Source organism: Bufo gargarizans, chromosome 5 (assembly GCF_014858855.1).
Source record: "Bufo gargarizans isolate SCDJY-AF-19 chromosome 5, ASM1485885v1, whole genome shotgun sequence".
Lineage (NCBI taxonomy): Eukaryota > Metazoa > Chordata > Amphibia > Anura > Bufonidae > Bufo > Bufo gargarizans.
Genome location: NC_058084.1, coordinates 24,402,168 through 24,409,763, shown reverse-complemented (window position 1 = coordinate 24,409,763; position 7,596 = coordinate 24,402,168).

Sequence of the window (7,596 nt, the reverse complement as noted above, 5' to 3'; positions counted from 1 at the left end):
CTCATTCAATTTCCTAAAATCATTACAGAACCGTAATGAACCATCCGGTTTGGGAATAAGGACAATCGGGCTAGCCCACTCGCTCTTTGACTCTTCTATGACCCCTAGACGTAGCATCGATCTTACCTCCTGCGAAATGGCCTGTCGCCGAGCCTCCGGTACTCGGTATGGTCTTAGGCGGACTTTCACCCGGGGCTCGGTGATAATGTCATGCTCGATCAAGGTGGTACGTCCAGGAAGGTCAGAGAATACGTCCCTATTCCGACTAACAAATTCTTTCACCTCTTGTGCTTGTTTGGTCGACAGTCCGTCCCCTATCGTCACCCCAGCGGCGCTCTCCGGAACACCTGGTGACCCCGGGTCACTCCCTGACGTCCCGACAGAGGGCGGGCTGTCTGCAAACAAATTCTCTCTGTCTCTCCAAGGTTTTAGTAGATTCACATGATATACCTGTTCGGGCTTCCGCCTCCCTGGCTGGTATATCCTGTAATCAACTGGGCCCACCTTCTCCTTAACTTCATAGGGTCCTTGCCACCGGGCCAAGAATTTACTCTCGACCGTGGGCACGAGTACAAGAACTCGGTCCCCCGGGTGAAATGTCCTTACCCGGGCGGTTCGGTTATATACCCGACTCTGGGCCAGTTGTGCCGCTTCCATGTGCTCACGGACGATCGGCAACACGACCCCTATTCGGTCCTGCATTTTTCCTATGTGCTCTATCACACTTTTATGAGGCGTAGGCTGTTGCTCCCATGCTTCCTTAGCGATATCCAGTAGCCCACGGGGATGTCGCCCATATAACAACTCAAAGGGCGAGAACCCCGTGGACGCCTGGGGCACCTCCCGTACCGCAAACAAAACATAGGGCAACAGTAAGTCCCAATCCCTCCCGTCCTTAGCCACGACTCTTTTTAGCATGGACTTCAGGGTCTTATTAAACCGTTCTACTAACCCATCGGTTTGGGGATGGTAGACGGACGTGTGCAGGTGTTTAATATTTAATAGCTTACACAATTCCTTTGTTACTTTGGACATAAAGGGTGTCCCCTGGTCCGTCAGAATCTCCTTTGGTATCCCCACCCGGGCAAACATACTCATGAGCTCTTTAGCTATTACCTTGGCCGACGTATGGCGCAATGGGACCGCCTCCGGATAGCGAGTGGCATAGTCTAACACTACCAGGATGTGTTGGTGACCTCGGGCTGACTTAATAATGGGGCCTACCAGATCCATGGCGATCCTTTCGAAGGGCACCTCTATAATGGGCATAGGGTACCAGTGGACTGCGATAGTGAGGTTGGGGGCTAGTCAGCTGACACACTGGACAGGACTGACAGAACCTCCGGACTTCCTCATATATCCCAGGCCAATAGAACCGTTGTAGAATTCGCTCCAGCGTTTTCTTAACCCCTAGATGACCACCCAACACATGCGCATGCGCTAAATCCAAGACCATTCGCCGGTAAGGCTGGGGCACCACCAGTTGTTCCACCACCTCCTGCCTCACCTTGTCTACCCTATATAACAGGTCCTGGTTATAGGCCAGGTGAGGAAATACGGTATCGGCGCCGGGACGCTGGGCAACACCATTAACCACCGACACACCTTCTCTAGCCCGCAATAACGTCGAATCCTGGAGCTGTGCGGTCCCGAAGGTTTCTCGGGGTACCTCCAGATCCAGGATGGACGAACTTTCTACTGTCTCACCCGCCAATACTTCTAGGGGAAACCGGTCAGGGTTACACTCTACCTCCTCTACAGTGACCCCTACAGCTGGGGTCCCTGCCTCGGGGTCCTCGGGCTCGGGACCTGGACATTTTCCTTCCCCATAGGTAGGCAACCCGTTCCTCCACAAAGTCCAGAACAGGGGAAAGTCCCTCCCCAATATTGCGGCATAAGGGAGCCGTCTCCCCACCCCGACAACATGTGGTACCTCCTTTCCACACACTGCCAGGGTAACCTTAGTGGTGGGATACTCCCTGCGATCCCCATGTATACAGACAATGGTAAGGGTTCGCCTTTCTGGGAGTTTTTCCGTTACCAGCGACTCATGGACCAGAGTTACCAGGCTCCCAGAGTCCAGCAGGGCCTGCACGGAGTGTCCATTAACAACGACATCACACACCGGAGGGTTGTCCGCCGCCAGCAGGGGGTCAGCTATATACACCGGTTGGGCATAAAAAGAGGACCGGCGAGCGAACCCGCAGTCCATGGGTTCGGATGCCCTAGGGCAGTTGGATGCCACATGTCCCCAGTCCTGACAATGCCAACATCTGATCCTCGCAGCCTCCCTCCTCCCCAGGGTATTCCTCCCACGGACTGGAGATCCACTCCCCTCCTTATGTGGTGGGATCCCTTTTCCAGGATCCCGGGTCGGCAACGGGGGCTGACGTGACTTCGGTAGTACCGCTGAGTCCCGCACCAAATCCTGAGTGGCCATATACCTCTCCACCAGGCTAACCAGTTGTTCCAGGTTGCCTGGATCGCCTTGTCCCACCCAGCGCTGTATGGCTCTCGGGAGGGTACGCACGAACCTGTCGACCACGACCCTTTCAACCATCTGAGAAGTGCTCAATATTTCAGGCTGAAGCCATTTTTTTACTAGGTGAAGTAAGTCATAGGCTTGTGACCGGGCGGGTCGGGACTCGGCAAACACCCACTGATACACCCTGTGCGCTCGCACATAGGTGTTTACCCCCAACCTGGCCAACACCTCAGTTTTTAGCCTCTCATAGTCCTTGGCCTCATCGCAGCTGAGGTCAAAATAGGCCTTTTGTGCGTCCCCCACCAGAAAAGGCGCCACCACCTCGGCCCACTGCTCCAACGGCAGCCTCTCTTGCTCCGCGGTTCTTTCGAATACCATCAGGAATGCCTCTATATCATCTCCCGGACCCATTTTCCTCAGGGCGGATCGGACTTTGTCCCTGGCGGTAGACACAGTCGGGGTTGTTGCAGTTGAAACTCCTTGCAGGGATGTTCGCACCGACTCTTGCATGGCTACCAGCTGCTGCATTAGGAGATTGTTTGTTTGCTGCTGTGCACACATAGCCTCATCATGTCTTTCCTTCTGAGCCTGCAATGCCTGTTGCTGCTGTACATTACTCTGAATCAGGTGCTTAATGGCCTCCTCCATCTTGTCAGGAACCATAAAACTTGCAGGCCTGATATATGACATGCAGTCCAACACAACTTTTGCCTCAGGCCTGCCTCACTGCAGGAATGCCCGCTCCAAGCCACCAATTGTGGGGATTTGCTCGTGGTAGGCTACGGTAGCGGCAGCAGTATTGAGGCAATCATAGACAGTCTTTGTGATACACTGTGACTTTATTCACACCAACGGCATAACAGGCAATGTGCAGACCACACAGGTGCATATCCACATAGTGCATAAAACAAAAGTCCTTCCATAGAAAATAAACAGCAGGTTTGAGTCACCTTGTTTTGGACAGACCACAGCAGTTCTGCAGGCTTCTAGGCTATCTGCCTTTGTCTCCCTCAGGCCAGAGCCCCTTCGGCTCGTAGCACCACAGGTCCCAGGGCTATCCTTCAATGTGTGCTGCGCCCAGACTCTCCTTCACCAGCACTCACTCTGTCTGTGGAAATCTCCAGCACAGCAAGACACACCCCACCCCCATCATCAGCAGGCTGGGTTCTTAAAGGCCCAGCTCCACCAAAAACCTGGGCTGGCCGTGGGGAACAGTAAGAACCGGCCCGGACACGCTGCGCCAGCAGCATTCGCCGCTGTAACCGCAATGATCCGGTTCTTACTCCACCGAGGCCAGGACCTCTGGTGGCACGTATCGTCCGTCCATTATTATTCCGGGGACTCTCCTACAGTCCTTAACGTTGATTGCCCTCTGCATTTCCTACGCAACCACCACGACCCTAGCTTCGTACAGTTCCTCATGTCAGGGTTTAGATCAGGTTTCCACACTGGCCTAATTGCCCTGCCTGAATCATCTTATGAGTGCCGGAATTTATTGTCAGCGGAGCTTCCCCCTTCAGGCAGCAGATGAACTGAACTCCATCGAGTTGGCTAAGGGATTCCTAATAGGCCCCTTTTCTTCTCCTCCCTTTGGACGGTGGAGAGTCAGCCCTATAGGCGTAGTCACAGTCAAATTTAGTAATAAAGAAAGATTGATCATCGATTTATCAGCCCAACACGGTCACTCCACTCCTAGTATCAACTCTCTCATACCCTCCGATGAAGTCAGCATGAAATATTCCTCCAAAGATCAGGCTATCGCCATTATACTGCAGTTAGGCTGCAACTCTATTCTGTCAAAAGCTGTTATATCTGACGCCTTTAAGCTACTCCCCATCAGCCAACTTTGTGGCAGTGGCATGGTATAAAGTGGAGAGATCTTTATTACTTTGCCTCTAAACTCACCTTCGGGTCAAAAAGCAGCCCATGGTTGTTTGATAAACTGGCCCAGACTCTCCACTGGATACTTGTGCACGAGTTCCATTGTAGTTTTGTTATCCACTACTTGGGGCCGGCTACAGGTTAAAAGGCTTGTGCCAGCAAGCGGGCATGTCTTTTGCTGAAGGGAGGTCACATCATGCCATGTGTGTAGAGGGACCTGCAACCAGTTGACATCACTGCTTCCCATGTGACTACAGCTAAGAACTTATCACAACCCAGTCTGGTAAACAGACTTTTGTTCTGCTTAACCCTGTTTGTACCACGCCATCTGTATTTGTAACCTCAGACCACTGTATATACAGACGTGGACAAAATTGTTGGTACCCTTTGGTCAATGAAAGAAAAAGTCACAATGGTCACAGAAATAACTTTAATCTGACAAAAGTAATAATAAATTAAAATTCTATAAATGTTAACCAATGAAAGTCAGACATTGTTTTTCAACCATGCTTCAACAGAATTATGTAAAAAAATAAACTCATGAAACAGGCATGGACAAAAATGATGGTACCCCTAGAAAACACAGAACATAATGTGACCAAAGGGACATGTTAATTCAAGGTGTGTCCACTAATTAGCATCACAGGTGTCTACAACCTTGTAATCAGCCATTGGGCCTATATATATGGCTCCAGGTAATCACTGTGTTGTTTGGTGATATGGTGTGTACCACACTCGACATGGACCAGAGGAAGCAAAGGAAAGAGCTGTCTCAAGAGATCAGAAAGAAAATTATAGACAAGCATGTTAAAGGTAAAGGCTATAAGACCATCTCCAAGCAACTAGATGTTCCTGTGAGTACAGTTGCACATATTATTCATAAGTTTAAGATCCATGGGACTGTAGCCAACCTCCCTGGACGTGGCCGCAGGAGGAAAATTGATGACAAATCTAAGAGACGGATAATCCGAATGGTAACAAAAGAGCCTAGAAAGACTTCTAAAGAGATTCAAGGTGAACTTCATGCTCAAGGAACATCAGTGTCAGATCGCACCATCCGTCGTTGTTTGAGCCAAAGTGGACTACATGGGAGACGACCAAGGAGGACACCATTGTTGAAAACGAATCATAAAAAAGCAAGACTGGAATATGCCAAACTACATGTTGACAAGCCACAAAGCTTCTGGGAGAATGTCCTGTGGACAGATGAGACAAAAATCGAAGTTTTTGCCAAGGCACATCAGCTGTATGTTCACAGACGAAAAAATGAAGCATATCAAGAAAAGAACACTGTCCCTACTGTGAAACATGGAGGAGGCTCTGTTATGTTCTGGGGCTGCTTTGCTGCGTCTGGCACAGGGTGTCTTGAATCTGTGCAGGGTACAATGAAATCTCAAGACTATCAAGGAATTCTAGAGAGAAATGTACTAGCCAGTGTCAGAAAGCTTGGTCTCAGTCGCAGGTCATGGGTCTTGCAACAGGACAATGACCCAAAACACACCGCTAAAAACACCCAAGAATGGCTAAGAGGAAAAAATTGGACTATTCTAAAGTGGCCTTCTATGAGCCCTGACCTCAATCCTATTGAGCATCTTTGGAAGGAGCTGAAACATGCAGTCTGGAAAAGGCACCCTTCAAACCGGACACAACTGGAGCAGTTTGCTCATGAGGAGTGGGCCAAAATACCTGCTGAGAGGTGCAGATGTCTCATTGACAGTTACAGGAAGCGTTTGATTGCAGTGATTGCCTCAAAAGGTTGCGCAACAAAATATTAAGTTAGGGGTACCATCATTTTTGTCCATGCCTGTTTCATGAGTTTATTTTTTTACATAATTCTGTTGAAGCATGGTTGAAAAACAATGTCTGACTTTCATTGGTTAACATTTATAGAATTTTAATTTATTATTACTTTTGTCAGATTAAAGTTATTTCTGTGACCATTGTGACTTTTTCTTTCATTGACCAAAGGGTACCAACAATTTTGTCCACGTCTGTATTCTTTGTGTGTATGGTGTTATTTATAGTGAGCCCTTAAGGCGATTAAATATATGATTTAATCTTGTTCTGTCTTGTATCTCGATCACAAATCTCCATGTCTGTGTTTCAGCCTAGTAATACGCTACTGGGGGTTGGTTTCTTACCCTATATAATCCGGTTAGCGGACCAGGCTTATATCAAACAAGAAACTGGTGGCAGTATACCCGGGCTGAGAACGCGCTGTTTCACTAGGGCAGTAAAAAGGCTCTCTCAGCTTGTTGCCTCAGTACCAGTGTGGACAGGAGAAGTCTGTGAAAATTGTACCAAGCTGGCCTTACCTGCTCCTCAGGGACAGCGTAACGTCATGCCTTGGTAACCAGTGACCATACCGTATCTAGCTGGCTCTACGTATTTGATGTTCAACGTCAGTCGGGGTACGGTATTCATCACAGAACCATTCTTCTGTGCCAGGGAAGAGACTGGGAAAGCCAGCCCCATGCCTTGCCTGTATTGTTTTGCCCATGAATTCCTCCAGTAAAGAGGCACACACTGGTTTACTGCAGACCCTGAGTCTCTATATTTAATTCCCATTGGGGTGCACCACACCTTACCTTCCTTTCCAGAGAGCAGAAACATGTGGTGACACCTCGATGGAGTCCGGGGGACCCAGCGTAGTATTGGGGCAACCCTAAGCCACTGCATGGGCCACAAATGTCTGATAGGCAGGTATCCATCTTTGTTACCCACACCTTTAATGAAAAACAACTAAAAGCCCCATCAATATGATTACAAGTTCTGGGGTCAGATTTTTTTTATAGGGTACTGGTCCACAGCCTGAGTTTTCTTTAAGCCACTCTATAAAAGGCCACTACCAGTTTCTTCCACGGTTCACTGCATGGTTATAACCGTCTAAAGGGTTATCTGAGGTTGACATCTCTGAACTCACCCCACTGCAGCACAGCAGCTAAAGATTCACAGGTCAAGGTAGTATGGGGGAGAAAAACTGCTCGCTGGAATGGGGACTGTAAGAGGCACAGGTTCCACAAGAAGTGTCTCACTTATGGTAGGCTGCAGGACTGCTGATATAGTGGGAAGGACCGGACTAGAAGACTCCCATGATGGGAAAAGCAGGAGGAGGAGCAGATCCCAATCCTGTAGCCAGGAAATTATTAGCTTCCAAAGCATCCCTGAGCCTAGAATGCAAAAACACAGATTTTTCCAACCAGCTTCACATGCCAGCGACATGCGTCTAG